The sequence below is a fragment of the Herpailurus yagouaroundi genome, unplaced genomic scaffold (genome assembly GCF_014898765.1).
Source record: "Herpailurus yagouaroundi ecotype Mexico unplaced genomic scaffold, PumYag 184, whole genome shotgun sequence".
NCBI classification, from domain to species: Eukaryota; Metazoa; Chordata; class Mammalia; order Carnivora; family Felidae; genus Herpailurus; species Herpailurus yagouaroundi.
Genome location: NW_024412415.1, coordinates 27,636,502 through 27,663,221, shown reverse-complemented (window position 1 = coordinate 27,663,221; position 26,720 = coordinate 27,636,502). Strand labels below are relative to the sequence as shown.

The following is a 26,720-nucleotide window of genomic DNA, read 5'->3' as shown; positions in this document are numbered from 1 at the left end:
TCAACCTAAAAATCATTAATGAGTTATTTCACATTCTTCTTATGCCAAGGCTTTGAAATCTGGTATGCATTTTACATTTAACAGCACACATCTCAATTTAGATGTTCAATCTTCATTGGAAATGCTTGAGCTATATTTCGACTTCATAACATTTACAGCTGAAAAAGATGATTCACATGTCCAGGTTATTCCAAACGCGCTTAAGTTTCCCAAAAACCAAACTGAGAACCTGGTTTTAAATTGAAATTGAATTAAATAAAATCAGAGCTTGAGTTCCTTAGTCCTACTAGCCATATTTCAAGTGTTCAACACTTTGTGGTCAGTGGCTACCAGAATCAGACAGGATTAAGGTGCCTTCTCTCCAAATTATGTCACACCAAAAGCTTTTTCGTAATCATCAGGAGGTATGAGGGCTCTCACTGGACAAAAGCATGAGTGATTTGTTGTTGCTGTTGTTTTGTGAATGGATGAAGGGCTTTCTGATTCTAGAACAGCATTATCACTGTAATGTCCTTTCTCAAGGATGTGGGAGAGACTGCCAAGTACGACTAGGACAGGGGAGGGCTCTCCGAGATAAAGGGCATGGGAGCAGATTCCCAGAGTGTCTACTATGGTCCAAACCCTGCATTGAACATAGAACAGTCACTGTCCTATTCAGTCCCCACCATCTTGTGGGTGACCTATTCATTCAGTGGATTTAAAAAATAGGGATGCCTGGGTGGCTCAGTTAGGTATCTGACTTCGGCTCAGGTCACTATCTTGCGGTTGTTTAGTTCGAGGCCCGCATCGGGCTCTGTGCCAACAGCTCAGAGCCTGGATCCTGCTTCAGATTCTGTGTCTCTCCCTCTCTCCATGCCCCTCCCCCCCCCCTCTCTCTCTCCCTCACTCTCAAAAATAAACGTTTAAAAAAAATTTTTAAATAAAGAATCCAAGATTGGCCACAATGGGGAACTTGCCTCAGACCCCACAACTTCCCAGGGCCACCCTTCCTTTTTCACCAGGCCACGTTAAGATCCAAGGAAAAGGGATTGAGGGGAAGGCATGCTATGTCCTCCCTACGCTGAATACCAGGTGGAATCCAAGACAGGCCAGAATGTAGATAACCTGAGAGGACAAAACCAAGGCACTTGGACAACCCACACTGGTCTGAAAATGCAAGTAGATGGAAAAGCGGACCAAAAACTAAAAGGCAGGGGAAGGCCTGATAATCCCAGTTTTTATATTTGTGTCCTACTAAACGGTGATGCCGCCTCACTGCCCCCTGGGCCACTGGCACGGGTATGGCCAGAGTCAAGTGTTCAGTTTCTACTGCCAAGGCAAAAGCTTTCCTTAGCTCTAAATTCACACATGTTCACCCAGACTGGATTCAGTTCTTCCACAACCCAGATGCTAAGTCTGAGGTTCCCACAGGAGGTTTGCATAAGCAGGGAAACCATTTTCTGATCCAGAAATTGAAGGGTGATCAAGTAATTGAAACAACAGCCAAGAGGAAATTTCTATACATGAATATTGTCACTTAACTCAAAGCTTCTTGGCGTGGGGCGCCTGGGTGGCGCAGTCGGTTAAGCGTCCGGCTTCAGCCAGGTCACGATCTCACGGTCTGTGAGTTCGAGCCCCGCGTCAGGCTCTGGGCTGATGGCTCAGAGCCTGGAGCCTGTTTCCGATTCTATGTCTCCCTCTCTCTGCCCCTCCCCTGTTCATGCTCTGTCTCTCTCTGTCCCAAAAATAAATAAACGTTGAAAAAAAAAAAAAATTTTAAAAAAAAAGCTTCTTGGCGAGCCCTTAATAAAGCCACGGTAAAGCAATTTTCTTAGCTTCTTCAGGCATTAGGGGAAGCGTAACATGCCTGGTCTGCAAGGCATAGAAAGCTTTGCCACTTCCTCTACAGAAATCCCAGAAACTAAACCGATGAGGAAACAAATATTCTTTCTGATTCTCATTGGAGGGAAAAGGTGTGGAAGGAAGCGAGTCGGGCAAAGTAATCAGTTTAACCAATTTACAGAGGCAGCGTAAGCCCGATACAAAGAGGGAGAATCAGATATCAACTGTCCGATGCAGAATCCTCCTGAAACCTTCCTGTCTTGGAGAAGAAGCAGGTGGCTGTGCCAAGACACACTCCTAGAACTGATGCCATCTCTGATGTATTCTCCGCCTTGAGCTCCAAAAGTGATTTTGTAACTTGATGATCAGCCTATAGAAAGACTGGTTAGACCTCTGAGCCAGGCTGCAATCTGCTGCCTGGCCAGGGTGCTTGGGGTATGGGGAGAAAGGAAATGGTAGCTTGGGGAAATGGGAAGAGAGGCAGAGCCCCCACATCATTGAATCAGAGAACTCTAGACGAACTTCTATTTTCATATGAGGATCTTGCAGCCTGAGGGGGGTGGTAATCACCTATGGCACTGTCTACAACAAAGCCAAGAGCCTTTACCAGCTAAGGTCAAGCTCTGATTCCAGGATACTTAAGCCACTCTCACCAGGGCAAAGGAGCAGGGCTATAGCTGGAAGGTCAAATGCAAATCAAATAAGCCTCTTTCACCACTTCCTAAGAAGCACCTCTTTGAAATGCAATCATCAAGGAAGATAAGGCTCTATTTCCCAGTTTCTGGGAGGGTGAGGACCTCGCTTCAGTGGTCACCCTACTCCAAATTGAAAGTTCTACCTCCAGTTAGTAAAAACATGATAAATTTAGCAATTTTATCTTGAAGACATGAATATAATGCATTGTATCCACTGAGCTATACATAAGAATAAGATTTCTTTCCATCTTTGCAATCTCTAGCTTTGCAATCCTTGCAGTAGGCTCCCTGTGATGTTCATCACATTCTGGTTTCATGCTTATCCAATAATAAATTGTTTTCTTTCTCTTTTACCTTTGTGGAGAGGTGTTCTGGATTGAGAAAAGAGTTTGCTTTTAATTTTATTTCCCTAATACTCCTCACAGCATCACCTCCACCCAGACCTGACCTCCCTAAAGTTATTTTTAAGCCGTTTTCAACTAAAAGGGATATAATTATGCTCTTATGATGTGATTTACCCCATAGACAGGGGAGGGGTCCCCCACAACCCACTCAGATACTGAACAAAAAGATGGAACTGGGTCCTCTGAACATAGTTTGGGAACAGTCTCTTAGATCAGCCTCCATATACCCCAAGTGCCACGGATTTCCAGGGAAACACTCCCAGCAGGTCACAGAGTCCCTTAGCTGGCTGGCTCCCGCCCTTAGCACCTGCTGCGCCCTCTGCCAGGAAAGCCTTGCAGCCACCCCTTCCTCTCCCTCTGGGTGACCCCCATCAGAGCAGGCATCCTGTCTTACTCTGCTGGGTACGTTCCCTAGCACAGAGCAAGGTGTGAATGAATGGAAACCTTTAACTGTCCTTTTCTCCTTCAAAGTCAATACTATCTGACCATTCAGTTTGTTTCAGTTGGAACCATTTGCTCCATGAGGAAATGTTTCTCAGAGAGCTGTGTTTCAAATGGTAGAATGAAAAAGTCCTTTCAAGAGAAGAGTGCTCATCAAACACTTTTTTTTTTTTTTTTTTTTTTTTTTTTTTGCGATCACACAGCCAGCAGACACACAGGCAAAAAACATCCGGGCCTTAGTCTTGCCACTTTGCTTTATTTCCTCCATGGAAACCTGTCTCTCTGTGAGGGCCTCAGCCAGTTTGGGCATGTCTCCCACTCCTCCTTGAGATCTGTCCATCTCTGCCTATCTTGGATAAGAAAGTGACTGTCAAAGGCATCCTGGAGGGATAATTTTTTGTGGGGGGTTTTTTTGGGGGGAGTGGGGGGGAAGAAAATGTTCTTCAATTGACTGTTTCTCAAGTCACAATCAGAGAGTGCTTTTTGCAGAAGCCAGACTGAAGTGAGCTGGACTGTCCTAGGCATCCAGACTGCAGGGCTGGTTATCGTTAATTATTACTGAGCACTAATGGAAATCTAACTTTATTTGCCCCATCCACTTGGCCTGGGTTGCCAGAACGAGAAGCCAACCCAATGTGAAATGCTTCGGGAAACGACCCACCAGAATGCACACCCAAATAGCTTTTGCTGCCTATGAACTGTACAGGAGTGGCTCACAAACCTTGGGGTGCATTAGAATACCCTGCAGAACTTGACCAAATCTGTACTCTTGGGCCCCAGCCCCAGGGTTATGATTCAGTGTGGGGGCGGGGGGGGGGGTGGATGGGGCTGCCTTTCTTTTACATTCCCAGATGACGCTAAGGCTGATCAAGATCACACTTTGAGTAACCTGATGAACAGAGCCCCTCAGCCACCAGTTGAATGACAGAGACCCTGGCTTCTTATCAGATGGACTGTGGTAAGACCAAGCCCAATGGTTCTCAAACCCAATTCCCCTGAACACTGCCATTCTATCACTGAAATCAAAGCATGGGATTTCCCTCCGGTTTTCAAAGCAAATTAAACCACGGATACCACTGACTACTTGGTTTATTATGATCTAAAAGGATTTAATTTCTCAACAAATTACAAGTCTCTTGTTAAGACTTCACGGATTTCAACCAACACAACTTATTAGCGAGAAGCGTGGCTGACACGGCCAACAGAACATGGAAGAACACCGAAATTCAGAGCACTTGGCCTCTAGCTCAAGTCCGACCTTCCCTAGGCACCTCCTTTGACCACTACAGCCGGATGGCCTACTCATTTAACAACATGCCCCTGGGCTGCTGGAGAAAAGAATGGCTTCGCTGCCCTCAGAATATAATCTACTGGACAAAATTAAACGGGCACACACATTAAACTATTTCAGACCACGGCAATGTGTCATCTATTGCTAAACCGTGTGGCATAAATGATTGCAGGCTTCTGATTTTCCACACAAGCAATTAGGCATCACAGAAATCGCTACATCCTCCCCATGCCTCTGCACTGAAGCCCTTTAGGATCCGTACTCAAGCCAAAAAGTCTTTGTAATGTTTCAGCCTTCCCACAATTTAATTTTAAAAACTTAATATGCATCTGTCCCTGTGGACCTTGGCAAGAGTGTATAAATCCATGCCTTCACTTCGAACACACACATTCTGCCCGTGTCCACCGCAGAGGTCTCCCCTGTCCTGGGTGCTATAAATCCTCTGAGCTGGTGCCTCGTGCCAAGAGAAGCAGCCTGGTGCAGCATCCCCAACAACGGAGCTGTTTACTAGCTTGTGATTTGTCTTTCCTGACCTTTATGGGTAAGGTGGGCTAGCAAATGAAACCAGCAGATTAAAATAGTCTATTCCATTAAAAAAGAAAAAATACCGTTTTAAACGGAGGTGGGTAGGGCCAGCACATCTGGATCCAATCCTCATAAAGTTTCACAGTCTTATCATCTTCCCTCCCAGAGGGAAAGCAGCAGAGAGCACGGGGACAGAGCAGAGGACAGGCCAAGATCCCTGGATCCTGACCCAGGCTTTGCCACTAGCCCAACGTGTGACCTTGCATAGAGTTTCTGACCTCTCTGGGGCTCAGTTTCCTAAACAGTCTTCCAGGCCACAACACAAGTACTAACTAGTAATATGATTCAAGTGTGGGTGAATTCATTAATGACCTTTACTCTTCCGCTTGATTGTGTTTGCAAGGATTCCAATTCTCCTGGGAGGAGACACAGCCATTGTTCTTTTCTCTGTGGGGCACTTCGTTCCCCTTTTTTGCCTCCTCCCTTGTCTTCCACTCTCCCAAACCTGGCGGCCTGTCCACTTCCCAAGTTCAGCTTCTCAAAGCAGGGCTGGGATGAGAAAGAGCCCCCAGGAGAGTTTCCTGAACTGGCACTGTGCTCTGACTATAATGTCTAGCACAGCAGGTCTTGACTTCCTCAAATAAGCTTCTAATTGTCTTTTCGGAAATGTGTGTGGACGCTTATTTCAAACCATTTGGCAAGTGCCTCAGAGGGTATTTTCTCTGACATTGTGGTTGGAGGGGGGATTTAAGAGTCTGGAGGAGCATTAGAAAAACTGCACTCCAGCTGATCCTGTCCTTGGATGGAGATAAAACAACTTTTTCGGGCACCCACCACTGGTATGATGCAAACCCCCACAGGTCTCCAAAAATTACAATCACAGACTTTTACATTTGGACCTCGGTCTTCTCCCGGGAGCAGTAAGAAGGTGTCCTGACTGGGTTCGTGGACGCCAAGGGTTATGACACACTTTGGTGGTCCCAGTGGTGCTCTCCTGTCCCCAGGCATCATTCTTCCCAGATGCAGTATTAACAGGACAGTGAGGGGGCTCCTGACAGCAGGCTGGAGACAGGCCCTGAGTTAGTAGGAACTGAGTCCAGAAGATGTGCCATGAGCATTCAGTCTGCATTCAGAAAACGGAGTTCAAATCCCTGGCGTATCACCACATCCCTGGTTTAAAATGTTGACTGGTGTCCCTGCCCTCTAGGCAAGCCCTAATTTTCCCCAGATTTATTGTGTGTGCACATTCACCTTAGGGTCTTATTAATATGCTGACTCTGAGTCAGCAGGTCTGGGTTGAGCCTGAGAGTATCAACAAGTTCCCAGGGGGAGAGGATGTTGATGGTCTGTGGACCAACTTGAAATAGCAAGGACAAGGAGATTTATGATCTAAGCCAGTGTTTCCCAAACATCCCTGCTAAGAATCACATGGGTAACTATTAAATGCACAGATTCCAGAGTCCCAATCCAGATGGGCACAGGCCCGGTGAACTGGACATTTAACACACACTCAGGTGACTCTTATTATCAGAGAAGTTTGGGGAAGCCTGGTCTAGCTCATCTGCATCTCTCATTTAAAAAAAATTTTTTTTAATGTTTATTTTTGAGACCGAGACAGAGCATGAGTGGGGGAGGGGCAGAGAGAGAGGGGGACACAGAATCCAAAGCAGGCTCCAGGCCTCTGAGCTGTCAGCACAGAGCCCGATGCAGAGCTCAAACTCATGGACCTTGAGATCATGACCTGAGCCGAAGTCAGGCACCTGCATCTCTCTTTAAGAAAGCTCTCACAGCCTGTGGGAGCCCTTGCTTCTTTTTTGTTGTTCTCTTCAGGTAAGGTTACTTAAAATCTAATCTAGCTCCTGATTCTGGGAGTCCTGTAGAGACATGTAGAGGGATGACAGCTCTCCCAAGTCCTGGAACACTTGGAAAAGGACCGTCTTTGTAGAGCCTGAGCTTGGGAAACCCCCAAGGGACTGAGGGCATCACTAACTGGGTCAACACACCTCTAAATCATCACTCAGCTCCCCAGCTAGAAAGCTCTGCTCCCACCTCAACCGTATCAGTCAAGGACAAAAACCAAGCAGCACAGCCCTCCGGTACAACTTCCCATTGCTGTGAAGATGATCCAAAAGAGAGAAAAATCGACACCTCAAACTCCTGTCCTGAGGTTGTCTATAAGGACCAGTGCAGCTCAGAGGTGAAAAACACATTTGTCCATTGACTCACCCTCTTTAACAAGTGACAGATAATTACCCAGAAGCACACACAGTCTGCTTTACGGTTCATTATCTCACTGAATCTTTGCAACACATCCTTGATTTGTCTGTTTTACCGAGGACACCAAGGTTTACGGAGGTCAGGTGACTCACCCAAGGTCACACGATCGTTGGCGACCACTGTGTAACAGGCTCTCACATGTTACCCTTTGCAACAGTCATCCCTGTTCTGGTTTGTTTTAATGCCTCCTGCTGACATATACCCTTCATGATCCTGCTTTCCATGAGGGCAGGGCCTAGGTCTGTTTTGTTCTGGGCCGTATCAACCATGCACCCTGTGGACACTCAGAAAAAAGGCTTGCCAAGCTGATGAATGTCTTCAAAGCCAAGGCTTATCCATGATAACAGGCTGCCTCTAAAACCACAACAAACAAACAGGCCTACCCTCATTTCAAAGACTCCCAGCTGAAAAAACAGGAATTTCTAAGACCTAAGTTGGAGAAAGGATGGCGAAAGGGAGTCAGAAGGCCGGGAGGATTCTTCTCCGGCTTCTGCCAGCTTGTCCTCACATCTGGACAAGCCACTTGACCTCTCCACACCTCAGGTTCTCTATGGGCATGGTGGTTTAATTCATCCCCCAAACCTCTTTGAACTCCCACCCTGTACTGGATCTGGAGCTAAGAAGAAAATGACCTGGAAGAATGAATGAGAGGCCACATCCACTCCTCAGCGGCTCTTGCCAACTCCACTCCTCCCTCCCCACCGAACACCAACAGAGGTAAAGCACGCAGAAGGGCTTTAAAGAAGTATGGTGCAAAGAGGGTTATGGGGGATCGTTTGCATCACAAAAGGAATCTTCACTTGTCAAACTAATTCACTAAAAGGATGGCTGTCATGACCGGTTCCCCTCATAAATTTTTTGAGTCAGGTTACTTAAGTATTATTACATACAATAAGTGTCCTCCTTTTTAGGTGTGTAGTTCGATCGATTTTAACAGACACATGAAGCTCCTGCTGTGGTTTTTAACAGTTTATTTCTAACTTTTCCAGAATATGTTATATAAAGGGATGTGGCGCGTATGGTCCAATGAAACAAAATTAATTTTAGCTCCTCTTTCTAAAAGTGAAGGTCCCCATTCTGCCAGAAGGAAGAACACAGAACTGAAAAACCTGTCTTGAGGGGCGGGGAGTGGGGGGATCAATTTGCAGAAACATCTGCCGGGCATGGAGCATAGAGAACCATGATCTGTTACTCCATGCAACTGAATCCCCTTTACTAATAGAAGAGTCTATCCTCCAGCCCCCACTTCTCATTTACCCAGTTTTTAAATATGTACCCAGAGCCCAAGAACATAAACATATTTCTACCAAAGGTCATCCTTAACTGTGCAGTTTAAAACCACAGAGCCTCCTTGAATGAACTCCAAAAATCTGTAATAAATTTCACATCCTATCATTGTCTCAAGGTAATTTTACCTGGACAAAGAACATAACTTTTGTTTAAAGACTTAACTTAAAATGAACTGCATGAGCTCATGTAAAAAAGGGAGAGAGGATTATTCAAATAGAACTCTAACAATCTCTTCAAATTATGTCTTCTCTGCGGAATTAGGTCCTGGTAACTTGAGACCAAGACAACAGCATTCCCAGCCAGAAAATGGGAACAATGCAATCAATCTAACAGTGTTTATAACTTTATTATGGGGCCAGTAAAAAAACAGAACTGATTTCCAAGCCTTAGATCAGTGGTACTCAAAACTTCAGGGTACCTAAGAATCTCCCGATAATGGCAACTCCACTTTCTTGGACCCCACACAGACCTGCCGAGTTAGAATCTCTGGGGATTGGGCAGCTACAGTGTTTAACCTTAGTCCCACGTAATTGTGATGGTGGTGGCTAAGGACCACACCCTAAGAGATACAGCCCAAGCTAAGGGAGGATGTACTAAAACAAAGATGGTGAAGTAACTTGGACATTGATACTGAGTATAGGTTATAATCTTCAGGCTAATGGCCAAGGCTTAGAAAGGTTTTCGCTATGCATATCAGCAGATAAAACCGCCCAGTGACAATCTTTCATTAATGTGCGGTTGCCTGCTCTAGGTGTGGTTCCCAGACCAGCAGCTTGGAATTAGAAAGAAATTTCTGGAGCTGGGGGCCCAGGAATCCATGTTTTAATGCTTCTCCAGGAGATTCTTCCATACTGTGCATGCATGTTCCCGCACGTTTTAGTTAATGCAAATATTTTATAATGATAAATACTTAATCACAATTTTTTTTTGTTTGTTTTTTGCCTTGTCCTCCTGCTGGTTTTATTTTTGCTTTGATAAAGTGATGTTAGTTAGCAGACCCTCTCAACTTCTCTCCCACCCCTTCCCCACTGTGGTGCAAAGTGCATATATGTGGCACAAAAAGTTCAAGCTAGACTTTCCACTAGCTGAGGGACAATTAGTATGTCCTGAACAGCCAAAGAGCTCCAACCAAACCCGTAAATATGGTGGCAGGGGTGATGATGAAAGGAGATCCCCTCGGGCTCTCAGGGGCCCCTGGTTCCAGCGAGTACCTTTCCATGATGCCTCCTAGGGTCTGCCATAAAAGCCAAAAACATCAAATAGGAACTTGGTGGTGTTGGTGGTTTATTTCCTTCCCTCCCCCTCCCAGTCACCATCTAAAATATTACATCTATAGTAGAGTGTACTTGTTCTTACATTTTGGAGTACATCAGAATCTCCAGGGGGAAACTTAATTAAAAATACAGATTCCTTGGTTACAACCTCAGCTTCTGATTCAGGAGTATTCCAGAGGGTCTCCTCAATCTGTATTGGAGCAAGCTTCCGAGAAAATTCTTATGCATATCAAGGTATGAGAATCACTGGTGTTATGGGAGAAACCTGGGATAAGAGTAGAAAATCTGAGCTTAAGTCAAACTTCCCCAGAACTTGGTGTGTAAACCTCGGAACACCTCAGCTTCCTCAGGGTAGAAACGGCCTGCCTTCTGGGGCTACTATGGTGGCAACACACGTACAAGGCCTCAGTGAAATACAAAGTGCCAAAAACGGGCTAAAACTGGTGGGTGCAGAATCCCACCACGATTACCAACTTAGCCTAAAAAGGTAGCATCAATAAGAAGCCTTCTACATCAGATTCAAATTCTGGGAAACAGGTCAGTGACAACCTGTGAAATGTCCTGACTCCTGTCCCCGCAAAAATGGTATGCCTGTGGCCCCTGAGTGGCTCACTCAGTTAAGCATCTGACTTCGGCTCAGGTCATGGTCTTACAGTTCTGGAGCTCGAGCCCCGCATCGGGTTCTGTGCTGACAGCTCAGAGCCTGGAGCCTGCTTCAGATTTTGTGTCTCCCTCTCTCTCTCTGCCCCTCCCCACCAACTCTCAAAAATAAACAAACATTAAAAAATAATGGTATGCTGGAGCCATAACTCCCCAGCATCTCCGAATGTGACCTTATTTAGAAATAAGACCTTTACAGAGGTAATCAAGTTAAAATGAAGATCCTGGGGGGGGGGGGCCCTACTCCATTATGACTGATGTCCTTCTAAGGAAGAGAAACATGGACACAGAATCAGACACGCACAAGAAGACTGCCATCCACGAGCCAAGGAGAGGGGCCCAGCACGGATATGCTTCCCTCACGGCCCTCGGAAGGGAAGCACACAGATCTCGGACTTCCAGCTTCCAGAACAGAGACCATAAATTTCTGTTGTGTAAGCTGTGGATCTGTGGGGCTGTGTTACAGCAGCCCTAACGAAGGCAAACAATCTGACACCTCCCACTTCAAGAAGAAATGCCCTTCTGCTGTTCCTTTTGTGGAGGACACTTGGGACCCCAGTTGCGTCTCAGATTCCCCAGGGCTTGTTCTAATGTCGTCACCACGTACATTCATAAAGTTCTGTGTGAACCACTTGTCGGGTTAGAGGGAGCGCCAGCTTTGACAGGGGGTGGTCCCAACGCTTCACTGCAGGCTGTGCTGTGGACTCTTGGTCTATGGCAACTGTCACAAAACCAGAGCTCTGCAACATCTGCAAGTTCACCGGCAAGTGATTTACCATCCTCATAAAGCTGTCCAAACCCAGCCCTGCACAGCCAACTCACACTCCCTTTTTGAGGGAAAATGCCATCAGAGTGGCACCCACAGTCCGTGTCAAGCACCAGCTGGTCTGAGAGCTGTGAACCATCCTCGGTACTCAGGGGCCTGGGGATCTGAATCAAGAGGATCCTAAAGGCCTTCAAAGAGCGGATTTGCTCAAACTGAATGCACCTTTCTTTCTCCCCATTAGTAAGACAAGACACATGGTGGAAATATCGCCCTCAAAAAGGTCTTTTCTATATGAAGACGGAACCCTAGAGGGTCTTACCTAGTAACCAGAGGGGGGGTGGGAGAGCAAGCAGCAGACTGGTTCCATTGGGATGGTTGTCCTACACCAGAAAGGAGCTGTTTCTGTCCCCTGTGCAAGGCCTAAGGGTGACTTTACCCCCTACATGCCCTTCTTGGGCAACCTCTCCTAGGGTAATTTAAACACACACACACACACACGTGCCCAGGTCACCTCTCAGGGATTCCAATTAAGTGCGTCCGGTGGGGTTTGGGAACAGCGTTTTTCATTTAATTCCAGTATAATTAAACACGATGTTAAATTAGTTTCAGGTGTACGATATAGTGATTCCACAATTCTATACATCACTCAGTGGTCATCAAGATAAGTGTACTCTTACTCCCCTTCACCTATTTCACCCCTACCCACTCCCTCACACACACACACACACCAAGTTCCCCGCTGATAATCACCAGCTGTCCATATTTAAGAGTCTGGGTTTTTGTTTGCCTCTTCTTCGTTTTGTTTCTTAAATTCCACATATGAGGGAAATCATATGGTGTTTGTCTCTCCCTGAATGACTTATTTCACTTAGCATTATACCCTCTAAGGAACAGGCCACATTCAGGGCAGAGAACCACAGCCATGAATTAAAGTCCGGGTCCAGCCAGACATCCCAAGGAGAAAGCATCTATGGTAGTCAGGAAAGTGGGATTCCACTTTGAGTTTTGCCAAGTGGCCCCGGTAAGTCTCATCCTTCCAAGCTTCAGTTCTTTGTCAAAGGAAGAGAATGACCTAGAATTATTCAGGCCGCCCGTTTTTAAAAAAGTAGCTTCCTGGGGTGCCTGGGTGGCTCAGTCGGTTAAGTATCCCACTTGGGTTCAGGTCATAATCTCACGGTTTGGTTCTTGAGTTCAGGCCCCGTGTCAGGCTCTGTGCTGACAGCTCAGAGCCTGGAGCCTGTTTCACATTCTGTGTCTCTTTCTATCCTTTCCGTACTTGTGCTCTGTCTCTGTCTCTCTCTCTCTCTCTCTCTCAAAAAATAAATACACATTGAAAAAATTTTTTAAGTAACTTCCCTGGAATCACTCTCAGATGTCCCATAAAGACATGGGCCCTTTCTTCTTAGATGTACTAAACCCAACTGCTTTATGCTTGCACCTCAGGCTGCCTCTGGCTGATGCCTTAGCCTTTAACCCTGCCAGCGAGGGCCCAGGAGTGACAGGTGCTGAGCCCAATAGAAAGCCCTTCAAGGAGAAAATTAAGCCTCTTAAAGTGCCCTTGATGTAATCTCTCAAACCCAGGAATAATCCACACTCCTCTGGGAAGATTTGCCATGCATGACCTCGGGCCACACAGGAAATATCTTCACTTACATCAAACTTGGTCCTAGCCCCGAATGGCAAGTAATTATGGGTGGTCTTGCAGCAATGCAAATAGAGAAGACAAGGGTTGTCCTTTAAACACAGGAAGCTTTGGGACTCTCTAAATTGGGTGCTTGAGACAGCAGCACTGAGAAAACCATCGCCACCCGTCTGCAGGAATGCACTCTGCCATGGGCTCAAATGCAGGAGAGAAAGGAGACCTCTCTCCATGCAGTCGAGTGGACTCGGGGGACGAGTGAGACACCAAAACAATTCACCAGAACATCGAGGTCAATGATAGGTACTTCAGACAAGGGCATACACTGTCTTCAACCCAGTGACAAAAGTTACCAAGCAGACCACTTAAGTGCCCCTCCTTCAGAGATAAAATCAAGAGGGGCGACCATGTGTCCACAGGGACCTAGCCTCCACAAGTGCCTTCTATCACTCAACAAGTAATTAGCAAGGAATGGGCTTCATTCATTCATTACTTGAATCTTTAACTCTTAACACTTGACCTAAAAAAATAGTGCTCCCATGAGACACCGCTTTTCCACTTATTACTCACTTCCTTAGCTCAAATCTGACAAAGATTTTTCCTTATCTAAGGCTAACCTGTCACCAGCCAAGTCTTCTACATCAATTACTCATTAAAATTGTTACCCACTATGTGCTAGGCATTGTTTTGGACACTTGGGGACACAGCACCAGATAGTTTCTCTCCCGGAGTTTAGAGTCTAGTGCCATGGGGCAGACAATAAATGAATCATGTATATAATATCTGGGAATGATAAATGATAGGAAAACAAAAAAGGCAGTGGTTTGAGAGCAGGGGCTACAGGGTGCCAGGGAGACCTCTGCGGAGGTGCTAAGGGAGCTGGCTGGTAAGTGAAGCGAAGTGTGAGAGAGCGCCCCCAACCTGCAGGGGCCAGGATGTCCCGGCAGGAGGGCTGGAGGTGGTGCGGCCAGGACACAGGAGAACGGGGTGAGGACAGTGGCATGGAAGCCTAGTGAAGAAAGTGTCCCAGAGAGCGATCAGCTGGCTAACGGCTGCTGAGAGGCTGCAGAAAGGGACAAGGAAGAGCCGGCCCCCAGATATCACGGGTGCCTGAGGAAGTGTGGCTTCGGTAAAGGGGGGAGGGCAAATTGGGGTGGGTCCAAGACAGACTAAGAGGGGAGGAGGTGGAGCAGAATGTATGCCACTTGTTTCCAAAAGGGTCACTATTAGAGAGGGTAGAGGAATGGATGAACCGCTGACGGGGGGGATGGGGTCAAGAGTGTGCTGTTGGGGCTGCTTTTTCCCTTAAGAAGAGGCATCTCTCGGGTGGGGGATTATCCATCGGACAGGGAAAAGTGATCACGCAGAGGAGAAAGGTGACACATGCATGAGGACAGAGCACAGGCCCCCAGGCACACGTGGCTACAATGCTCTGCGGTTACAAGGCCCTGTGGCTACAGGGCTGTGTGGCTACGGTTGTAGACAGACTAGCAGATTTCGCATGGGAAGAGGAGGACACCCGTTCCTAATTGCTTCCTTTTTCTCACTGAAATAAGCCGGTCATCAGCTCAAAGTGGGCGGGGGACAGAGACATAGGGCACCGCACTGTGCCAAGAATCCCCCTTGGGGTCTCTGGTCATAAATCAAGAGGCCATACAGATACCTGAGTGTTTTCTCCAGCGCGTTCCTCAGCCTCCGGCAGGAGCACAGTAGGTAGAGGGTGGGGTTTTCCCAAGGGAGTTAGATGAAGGGGGAAAAGGGTCAACCAAGGGAGTTGGGGGTGTATGCAAGCACCTGTGCTGGGGGCAGGGGCGGTCAGAGGAGAGGAGAGGGATGACGGTCAATGGAATCTGGAAGGGTCACCAGGTTAGAGGCCCTGGTAGGGGGGAAGGCTGGGTGGGACTGGATACTAAAAGGACTAAGATGAAAGAGAAAAGGTTGAGGGTCCGACTGGAATGCTTGTCAAGATATTTGCTGGAGGTCCACTTAATGATCATGAGAAGGTCTACAACCCTGTTCTTCAAATGAAGGACTAGTGGGTCGTAAAATCAATGTAGTGGGTCATGACGAGCATTGTTTTGAATTGAGCAAAATAAAAAGTCTAAGAGTACAGTATACGTAGTAAGGTTGAATGTTCGAGGAGACGTGTTCCAGTTGTGTGTATATGCTTGTATCAGGTCATTACATAAAACCTCTCTCCCTTGTGGACTGGTGTTAAAAATCAATCAATCCGTCAATCAATCAATAGAACACTGAAGCAAGGTTTCTCAACGCTGGCATGACTGACATTCCAGGCCACATAAGTCTTTGTTGTGGGCGCTGCCCTGTGCACCATAAGATGTTTAACAGCACCCCTGGCCTCTACCCATTAAATACCAGCAGTACCCCTTCCTCCCTTCAGGCTATGACACACAAAAAATGTCCCTAGATGATAACAAATACCCTCTGTCTAGAGACACCCATGGGAGGGATGGCTCAAGTAGGGTAGAGGAAAAGATAACAAAGAGATGTGGCCAGGGCACTGAGTTAGGCAGGCAATCCATATAGATTTCAAGTCACCAAAACTGTTGATGGCACCACACGACTCGCTGTTCAAAAATTCTGATTATCAGGAACCCTAATAAAACATAATTAGGCAGGAAAAATGGTTTTAAATGTTTACAAAATTCAATTCTAAGACTTCCTGTAAGTTAATGTATATAATATAGAACTGTAAAATAATAAGCCAAACCTATAACCCCAAGATATTTTAGCAAACAAAAGTGAACTAAGGATCACAGAAGGGAAAGTGTATTAGATGTATTGCCGTATATAGGAAGATGTTACTGTTTTGATATTTTGATTATCATAGGGAAATCTAGATTCCTGTATCTGATACACCAGCCACTGGTAAGATTTTTATTAACATGTTTTCTGATTATAAGAGAAACATACCCTAAATATAGGGAAAATTTGGAAAATACGAGAAAGTATTTTTAAAGAATTTAAACATCTATAATCTCAACCACCCAGAAAAAGCCATTTGGTTTGCTCCATTCGCACAAAATGTCAAAAAAACAAAACAAAAAACAAAACAAAAAAAAGGTTGAAAGAAGGCCAGATAAACAACATCTTCGAAAAATGAGGCAGCAGAGAACTGTAGGTGGAGACTCTCTACCTTGGCTGCATATTAGAATTACCGGGAGAACTTCCCCACTAATGCCACGGCTCCACCCAAACGAACACATCAGAATCCCGAGGTGATTCCAGTGCATAGCTGGAGTGGAGAGCCCTACAAAAGAGACCCATCCTACAAGTTTAAGCAGGATCTCCTTCATGAAAATTTCCCTCCTGTTTCACTTCTTTCCATACACCCTGCTACCATTACCAGTTTTGCTTTGCTCATAACTCACATGTGAAACCATTAGAAAATAAAAGGCACGAAAATTAAGTAGCTAAAAATAGCACAAGTGTTTAATCTGCTAAAGAATTTTAGAATTACGTGATCAGTAGGGAGGGAAGGCTTTCAAAAGGGAAACTTCTTCTTGAGCTTTGGGTCTGCCAAGCCGCTAAGGACTTACAGACAAGGAAGGGACCCTGAGGACAGCCAAGCATGTATGCGCCACTGATAAGCACTGTTAGAAATGTGTCCCCTCTGGCAACAGTGAAATAAACACTTGTTGAAATTAATGGCTACTGCACTTAATTTCCTCCCAAAAAATGCACTAATGATCAGATTACAATGCAATTTAAGCAACATTTATCATCCGGTCACCATTTTCTTCACAATGCCCTTTACATGTAGCCAACTTTTAATTAAAAGAAATCAACGACTTCAAATCTTGAATACGCATGTATGTTGGAAAAACAAAAACCACACAATCTCTAACAGTCTTCTCCACTCTCTCATGAGAATCCATTACAGAATATTTAAAACCATACTCATGAACTCTGACTTTCACTGTGGAGTAGTCAGATATCCATCTATCCATCAGTAAATCCCCAAACATGTGCAATGGATGCAGGCAAGAGTTAATTACCACAACCCAAAATTTATTTCTCCATGCTTGGTAAAACTGATAAAATTGAGTGAATTTGCCTTGACTGGCATCCTAATTTCGATCCATGACAGGGCAGAGCCCTGGCTGGACAGGAACACAAGATCTGCAAAACAGGAAGCTGGTTTCTCTAAACCAGCAGTTTGAAAAGTATGGTCCATGACCAGCAAGATCAGTATCACCTGGGAACTTATTAAAAATGCAAATTGTCAAACCCCACCCAAGACTTACAGTCTGAAACCCTGGCCAAACGACGTGGCTTTTAGCAAGCCCTCTGGGTGATTCTGATGCATTCCAGCTGGGGAACCGCTGGTGGCATCTAAACCATGGTTTTCAAATGGTGCAGCAGAGCCTGGGTCCCAGTGGATTGAGACTCAGTCTCCCACCAGGACTCGAAGCGTCACCTAGGATGGACTTCTTCAAATGGGGATGGAGTTTCCACTGCTTTTCCACAGCTTTTTGGGGGATAACTGCCAAGAACTCGTAAATTCTATCAAATTTCAAAAATCACACTAAGAGGCAAAATTACAAATGGTTCACGTGAAGCAGTCAGCAAGCTAGGGATCGTGTGGAAGGGGACCTGAGTTCGAATGCCAGCACAGTCATTAGATAGCACCTCTCTGAGGCTCAGACAGGAAAACCAAGCCTAAGGACTGCTGCTGCTATCTGAGAAGACTCTGCAATTGGCCGGACCTTCCCTCAGTTGGGATCAGACAAAGTCAAGGAAAAGGAGAACACTTACTAAGAGCTTTCTTGATCTCTTATTGTCACTACTCCCCTGGGGGAGAGAGGTAAACAGCATTTCCTGAAGCCACCCTTTACGACCAAGGCAGAAGGCACGGACTCAAAAGTGGGAAATTTCAAGATGTTAGAAGCTAATTAACTACAAGTTTCCCAAGAGATAAAAGATTACTGCAGAAAACATAAGAGAAAGCAGGTGTACTATTGCTCACCTTTTGTTTCCAAAATGGTCCCAAACAAGTTTTGTATTCCTGAACCAAATACCATTTTAAAGTGTTTCCATATAGAAAAGCTTTTGTTTGAGCAAGTAAACCAATCAAGGTGTATATGGAGCAAGTTAATCACCTCCCCTTCCCACTCCCAATTTTAAACAATCTCAAGTTTTGTGTGTCCTTCACATCTCTCTCCAAGGTTATATACCTAGAGCTTCTTTTTTAAATCAGAAATAGGATCATACTAAATTTGATACTCTGTAACTTGATTTCATTTACACTTCATATGTTCTGGACATCACTTGCAAAATAATCCAAAATTATTATTCATCCTGATGGACATTTCATGTTGCTTCCCATTTTTTTATGACTACACTATTATTGTAGTATTTTTGTAATACTACCTTAAACATCATCACACATAGATCCTTGCATGCTGATGTTTTTATTTCTGTAAGACAAGACTCCAAATATGTGATTGCTGTGGCACATGGCGGCAAGTTCCAAACTTAGAAATTGCTTTCCCTAATCTTCCAGCAATTCATACTCCCAAGAGACTGTAAGTTGCACCCCCCCCATACATCTAAAAGAGATGTTACCAGTTTTTTTTTTTTTCAATGTGTATTTATTTTTGAGAGACAGGGAGAGACAGAGTGTGAGCAGAGGAGGGGCAGAGAGAGAAGGAGACACAGAATCCGAAGCAGCCTCCAGACTCTGAGCTGTCAGCACAGAGCCCGACATGGGCTCAAACCCATGAACCATGAGACCTGAGTTGAAGTCAGCATTCAACTGACTGAGCCACGCAGCCACCCTACCAGTTTTGTTTTTAAGTGGGTCAGTTGGATGGACAGAAAACAAATACTTGTTTTAAATTTGCATTTCCCCGACCATCATGGAGGCTGAGAATCTTTTCACATGTTCATTGGCCATTTACATCTCTTCTTGTGGGAACTGACTATTCATATCCTCTGTTCATCTATTATGTTGGCCTACAAATACAACTTAATCACACACTCATTTCTCCCCCCACCATCTACTAGATATGTAAAATACAAATGAGTATCATCTCCTAGGAACTCAGTGTGTGAGGTTAGGACAGGATGTCTTCCGAGCATGAAGCCCAAGGCAAGCCCTCAAAACAACTGGGTAAGTGAATAGCAGACTTAAGAGAATTTTGTTAAGACTGCAGCTAGAAGAGTAAAAAGGAAATAGAAATATTCATTACTTTTCTAGATATTCAGAACAGCGTCCCTTTGGCTGAAATTAAATGGTTGGTTAAAGGAAAAACAAAACCATGCTTTTGGCACTGACTCTGAAAATCCACTGTGAAAAATGGGTGACAAATGAGCACAGTTTTAATTCATAGTTCCAGGTGATGCATAAAGAAAAGGCTGTGACAGGGGCGCCTGGGTGGCGCAGTCGGTTAAGCGTCCGACTTCAGCCAGGTCACGATCTCGCGGTCTGTGAGTTCGAGCCCCGCGTCGGGCTCTGGGCTGATGGCTCAGAGCCTGGAGCCTGTTTCCGATTCTGTGTCTCCCTCTCTCTCTGCCCCTCCCCCGTTCATGCTCTGTCTCTCTCTGTCTCAAAAATAAATAAACGTTAAAAAAAAAAAAAAAATTAAAAAAAAAAAAAAAAAGAAAAGGCTGTGACAACCAAACCATTTTGTACCAGCCTTGTCTACCAGGTGTCATTCAAATGGCACCTGACACTGAACCAAAGGTTGTTAGGATGGTGATGGACAGGAGATGACTACCTTGGAGTGCCTGGGTGGCTCAGTTGGTTTAGTGTCCAACTCTTGATTTTAGCTCAGGTCATGATCTCGAAGTTTGTGGGATGGAGCCCCACACTGCGCTCTTTGCTAACAGGGAACATGCTTGGGATTCTCTCCCTCCCTCTCTCTGCCCCTCCCCCACTTGTGCACAAGCAGGCATTCTCTCTCTCTCTCAAAATAAATAAAAATTTAAAAAAGGAGAAGCCTACCTTAAGGATTTCGTTTCTTTTTTTGTGTTTTGTCTCCACCCCCTCCAACATTTTTTGCCTTTCATAATCTGCTTATTGAGGAAGGGGGCCGTGGAGAGGGCCTGCAGGCAGAGTTTGACAGAATGCAGATTCCTTAACTCTTAACTTTAGGCAAAACATCTGGTTAAACCTAGCATTTATCCCCATTATTTGTAATAGTTCTGTTTGGCTTATGTTTTAACTAGTCTCCTTATTAAATATAAAAGTAATAGGATTAAGAAGTTCTGGGGGGAAGTACTGTAATTAAAAAGGCACCAGTTGGGTATGTTAAGCTGTAATTCTGGTCCTGCTTATTAAGTTTTCCTTCTTGCCTTTAAAATTTTGTGTACCCAATAAAAATGACTGAATTATTTAACTCTTTTTTAGTACTTCCTGTATTGGCCAAACACCACCCAAAATCTCCAGGAAAACATTATGACTCAAAAGTTCTGAATCCATAATGTCACAGATCACAAGTTTCAGACACTGTCCCAAGAGTCTGGGGCATGCCACAAACACATCACACAGCCTGGTAAAGTGACAGGCAACTGTCCAAAATGCACTGGCATTTTCTAACCTTTTGAAGTTATAAAATCTTTTTAACAACAACAACAAAAATGCAGGAACTTTGAGCAACCCATGAAGTTATAATATGAATCAGGCGAGAAGCAACAAAGCACAATTTGTAACACTGTTAACAGTGGCATAAGAAATTGACAAATATTAAGGTAGTAAACTTGGGAATGAAGATGGAAGGGTTTGCAACTTCTCCTTTTTAATTTTTTATTTCAGCTTTATTAAGAAAACTATTTTTTTTATTTTTTTTTATTTTTTTTTCAACGTTTATTTATTTTTGGGACAGAGAGAGACAGAGCATGAATGGGGGAGGGGCAGAGAGAGAGGGAGACACAGAATCGGAAACAGGCTCCAGGCTCCGAGCCATCAGCCCAGAGCCTGACGCGGGGCTCGAACTCACAGACCGCGAGATCGTGACCTGGCTGAAGTCGGAGGCTTAACCGACTGCGCCACCCAGGCGCCCCAAGAAAACTATTTTAGATACAGAGCACAAGTGCAGGAGCAAGAGAGAGGGGGAGAGGAGGGTGGGGGGAGAGTCTCAAGCACGCTCAATGCTCAGCACAGAGTCCAACGCGGGGCTTGATCACATGACCCCGGGATCATGACCTGAGCTGAAACCAAGAGCTGGAGGCTCAAGCCACTGAGCCACCCAGGCGCCCCGAGAAAACTCGTATTTCTAAAATTTTTTATTATATAACATTTAGCACAAGCACACAATAAGTGGCATATGTAGTCACAAGCATAAGGCTAAAGTGAATAATACATTTTTAGATGTATGGTTTTATTTTTCTGAGCATAGTTGGTAAAAATTTAGATTGTTCACCATCTGTAACCACCCTTAACTGCTCTTGGGAACTAATGATCTGCTGGAAATGAGGGGTGGAGGAGAAGGGGAATCAGTATAATTTTAAGTTACAAAAGACCGAAACCGGACTAGAAATCTCCATCTCCCCCCATCACTCACTTATACCCCACTTTGTAAAACCTGACTTCACTTAAAAATACTCTAGCAAAGGGGCAAAACCTGACTTCACTTAAAAATATGCTAGGAAAGGGGCACCTGGGTGGCTCAGTTGGTTAAGCATCTGACTTTGGCTCAGGTCATGATGTCCCAGTCTGTGAGTTCAAGCCCCGCAACATGGTTCTGTGCTGACAGCTCACGGCCTGCAGCCTGCTTCCGATTCCATATTTCTCTCTCTCTCTCTCTCTGCCTTTCCCCTGCTTGCTCTCTCTCGCTCTCTCTCTCTCTCAAAAATAAAACATTAAAAAAAGGTTTTTAAATAAAAAAAATACTCCAGGAAAGAGTGTTTGGTTTGAAAAATCCTAAACAAGGGGTGCCTGGGGGGCTCAGTCGGTTAAGCGTCTGACTTCAGTTCAGGTCACGATCTCACGGTTCATGAGTTAGAGCCCCCATTGAGCTCTGTGCTGACAGCTGGGAGCCTGGCGCCTGCTTCAAATTCTGTGTCTCCCTCTCTCTCTCTGCCCTTCCCCTGCTCTCACGTTGTCTCTTTCTCCCTCTCAAAAAATAAATAAGCATTAAAAAAAAAAAAAAGAAAAGCCCTAAACAAGTAGGGTTAGCAGGTGAATTCAAGACACAACTATAAGCCTAAGCTGATAAAAAGTATCCCCAGTAACTTATTTAACAAATTTAAGTTTAAAATTTTTGCTTTCCCTTTGGAGGCAGAAGTACAACATCACTGTCAAAAACAGACACCTTTTTAAAAAGTAAAAAAAAAAAAAAAATGCATAAGAGTTTAATTAAAAAGTGTATCTCCTTGATAACCTAAGTGGGTACAAAGGCAGAGAAAAATCAGTGACTTCCTCAATCTGAAGAGCCCTGTGTTTCCGTGATTCAAGGTACCATCACTAAGACTCGGAGCTTTACGAAATAGATGGCTTTCTGCAATTGATCTGAGTCTCTTCTAAATTAGTTATGCTAATTTTGGATATAAATGTATCTTGGGCTCTGGGTGTTTTCCACAATTCCAGGGTTCAATGAAAAAAAAAAAGCATTCATGCAGGTGTCCCTCAAGGCCACGTGTCACATCCACCACCCCTCCACAGTTTTTGTATAGATGTCCGAAAATCAGCAGTCAAGGAAGACAAAAATCTTGGAAACGCAATGGCTGACATCCACACTGGAGGCACTTAATGAAGTGAACTAGCGAAGCAGCAGCCTAATCCCTGACATCAGATGAAAGCTTCACATCCCCCCTTTTCTGTGATCCCTTGAAACCTCTCCAAAGATGAAGCCCCAAAGTGCTGACATGTGACCTCAATACTATGGCATCATTTCAATAAGACGCCAAGGAGAAAGGCTTGCGTGTTTCTGCACTCAGCTGATTGTAGGTCAGCAAACACGCCCTTCCTCTGCCCCTACACAAAGCAGAGATCACAATCTGCTGTATTTCAAAAGAAAAGAATGCCCACAGCCCCACTCCTGAGAAGTCGCCAACTTCGCGCTCTGGAGAAGGGAGCAGGATAATGTGCAACCTGACGAATGCCACAAGTCAGCACACCCAGGTAGTATTAAAGGCAAATAGGTGGTACTTTTTGGTCATTTATGTACATCTGGGGGCCCGTTTCTCCGGGGCATCATCCCTACCCTCCTCTTTGTGCCTTGGACCACGCCAAATACTTCGGCTCATTCTCTCGTCTTCTGGAAATAATCGGAGGTTAGTCTTCACCACGAGACACAGGGATTCTGAAACAGCCTCCTTTCCCCTATTCACCTCGACTCTTCACGGGCGGCCCAATTCCAAGTTTCCCCACGCGTCACCTGAAGCCCCAACTTCTGGAAACGCCCCCCTTACCTAGCCTCCGAGAGCTGGCATCGCGGCGAGAGCCGAGCACGCAGCCACGGGCGCTGCCGCTGTCGCCGCCGCAGCCAAGGAGGCGAGGCGAGGGGAGGGCCGCTCTCCGGCCCCGGGGACGACCGCGAGCCAGGCCCTCAGCCCCGACCGCTAGCCGGCTCGCCTCCTCTCCCTCAGGGAGCGAGGTCCCGCGCCGCGCGCAGCGCCCAAGCGAAGCCGGGCGCCGGGAGCACGCTCTGCACCGGGCGCCCGGCCGGGGGACGCCGCCAAGCGCACGGCTCCAGCGGAGCGCCCGGGCAGCCGCGGCGGCTGGGGAGAGGGGCGTGTTCCCTGCGACTCGGAGCCTGCAAGCCGCGTCTCGGCGGGACAGCGAGCGGAGGTGAGCCGGACGCGCAGCCCCTGACGGCGGTTCTCGGCCCTACACCCGGGCCGGGCGGGCCTGGCGACGCGTCGCAGCCCGCGCGCCCCTGCGGGAACAACCTCCGTGCGCTCCCTACGCGGCCGCCTCCGCTCCTGTCTCGGCGCGCAAACTTTCCCGGCCAGAACCCCTCCTGCCTCTCCTGCGGGGGCGCCGAGCTATCCCCCGGGCCCCAGAAACCGTACGCCCCCTCCCTCCGCAGCCAAGACCCACTGAAAATATGGCGCCCTCGAACGTCGTTCCTCGGTCCCCTCAGGGAATCCCGAATTGCCAGTCCCCAGGACCCCCGGCTCCCAGCGGGCGCGAGATTGCAGCTTGCGGGGCCGAGGGAGGAGAGGGCGCCGCTAGTCCAGTGCGAGGCCAGCGGCAGCAAATCCAAATCCTGTCCTCCGCTCTCGGGCGGGCGCTGCCCAGGTCCCTCAGCGGCCAGCAGTTTTGCTGGTGGCGAGATTGCCAAGGGGAGTCGTGGAATAGGCAGGTCTGAGAATCTGGGACTGGAGGAGCTCCGCACCGGCGGGCTGTCTTTGCCTCCAGCCTCGACCGGAGACTTGTTTGCAAAGTGGCGCTGGAGTCCGGGCGGCCAGTGCTGGAATGAAGCCGCTCCGCCCGCGCCAACTCTCCTGGCGCGGGGGCCCGGCCGGGGCCGAGGGGACACTCCATGCAGGCGGGGCCGCTTTTCAAAGCCCAGTTACCGGAAACCCAGCGGGAGCCCCGGAGGGGACTGGCTGCCCGCGGCCAGGAATCCGTTCTCAGGCGCCGGCTGCCAGCCTGTTTGCAAACCGCTGCGCCCAGGTCGAGTGCAGTGAAAACATACATGTGCAATAGACAGGTGCATAAATTTTATTTTATTTTTATTTTTTTTGCAGAAAGCCCTCCTAAGACATCAAATCTGGGAGCTTTGCGGGTTTTTTTCTGCATTGGCATCACTCACGAGATGCAAAAGGGAAGAAAAAACCACCCACATTTTCCTTCTGTAGAGGGGAGGGAAAAGACACGAGAAATTCATGCAACGTGCATGCAGCTGGAGGAAGAGGAAAACCCGAGTGAGCCGTGCGCCTTACCGGGGGATGCATTTACTGTCTCATTGCAGAGCGCCTGCCCCGGAGTGCAGCCGGCGTCCCCCCGCGCGCCCGGCGACCGCTCCGCTCCCGCAGCCGCTTCAGCCGCTGCCGCCGCCGCTGGCTCCGGGCGCGGAACAAGAGCCGAGGGCGAGCGCGAGCGCACGGCCCGCGAGCGCCGGGAGGGCAGGAAGCGCGTCATCACTCGGGGACGGCGCGTCCCCGCGCGGCTCCGGTCCAGCATCGGCGCCGTGCGGCACCCGGGCTGGGCCGGCACGGTCACCTCCTGGGTCTCTGCCGGGCGGCTTGGTGCTGGGAGGATCCGCGTGGGGAGGCAACGTGCCGGCCGAGTTGCCGTGGGGAGAAGGGGTCGCAGAATGACCCTGACTTTCCGAACTCGGGCTCCGCTGTGAGGGAGATAGGAGAGGAGGGGAAGCGGCGTCTATGGAATGGGGCCCCTGGGACCGCAGAGCGCTTCCCGAGGACCACTGGCCACCCTGGAGCCAGGGGCGTGGTTCCCACGAGAGTCCAGTGGCGCGCTCTGGGGTCCTGCTGCGGCGCTGCTGACCGGAGCCGGCAGCTGGCTGTCCCTTTCTGCACGTGTTGCACACGCGACACAAATTGGTGGTCAGAGGTCACTTAGGGTTTTTGAGAAAGGCTCTCGGGACGGGGGGAAGAGGGGCGGGGAGCACTCTCTTAAATTCATAAGAAAAAATGTTCTCCTGCCTGCTATGCCTTTGAGTAAGGGCAATTATATACCTGTTACATTTACACAGTCATTAGGAAACGTAGGATGACATGAAACAACGGGAAGGTTATTAAGGGGACAAGGAGACAAATCAGAAAATACTGTGTACCATAAGATGTCATTTTCTTAAATTATGATAAATGGAGAGAGGTAGAATAAACTGAACAGATAAACACTGGACAGAGGTTAACTAGATCCCTCAGTGATTGGTGGAAGTGTGGGTGATTTCTCTATTCCTGCTTAGTTCTCTAGTTTCTGATTTTTCTGTCAGGAACACATTACTTTTATAGTTAAAAAAAATTTTTTTTAATATACCTTGCATTTTTTTCCCAGCCCAACACAAAATGAGTAGGATAGACCTCTCTTCCAAAGAAATAAGTAGCAAATCTCTCCAGTTACTCATAAATGAAACTATGGCAACTTTTAAGTGTTTTTTCAGAGCATGAAACTGCCGTTGCTATGAACTGGAGAGTGGGTTGATTTTGTAAACTGAAACTATCGTGTAGAAGTCTATTGGGAGGTTGGATAAGGCTGGACATTCTGTAAGAACAATGGCATGTTCTTGTCTGGGCTGATGAACTTGATTTTATTATGGCCACAGAGAGTAATACATAATACATTTATGATGTATTATAAGAGTACAGCTTTGTAACTTACGAAGAACAAACTTTAACATCACAAAGCACAATCAGAACCAATGAATTGGCAACTTGAGGAAGTCCTAGAAGTTACAGGACTGAGACTTGCTAATTACACAGGTAAAATGTTTCTGTTCATACCTTTCTTTAAATTTTTTTTTATGTTTTATTTATATTTAAGAGAGAGAGACAGAATGTGAGTAGGCAAGGGGCAGAGAAAGATGGAGACAGAATCTGAAACAAGCTCCAGGCTCTGAGCTGTCAACACAGAACCCGACTCAGGGTTCCTTCGAACCCACAAACCGTGACTTCATGACCTGAGGCGAAGTTAGACGCTTAACCGACTGAGCCACCCAGGTACCCCCTGTTCACACCTTTTTAAACAGTCACCAGTCTAA

General features: G+C 46.7%; 1 protein-coding gene across 5 annotated transcripts in view; it reads right to left on the bottom strand.

Annotated features, from left to right (window-relative positions):
• Window positions 1-25,083, bottom strand: part of TLN2 (talin 2) — a 439,937-nt gene extending 414,854 nt beyond the window's left edge. For 3 of the 5 annotated variants that reach the window (XM_040492868.1, XM_040492871.1, XM_040492869.1), the window contains exon 1: window positions 24,940-25,083. The gene's annotated coding sequence lies outside the window, so the exon portion shown is untranslated. The remainder of the gene's footprint in view (window positions 1-24,939) is intronic. The other 2 variants (XM_040492867.1, XM_040492870.1) reach the window with 1 other exon arrangement.
• Between the last annotated feature and the right edge of the window lie 1,637 nt (window positions 25,084-26,720).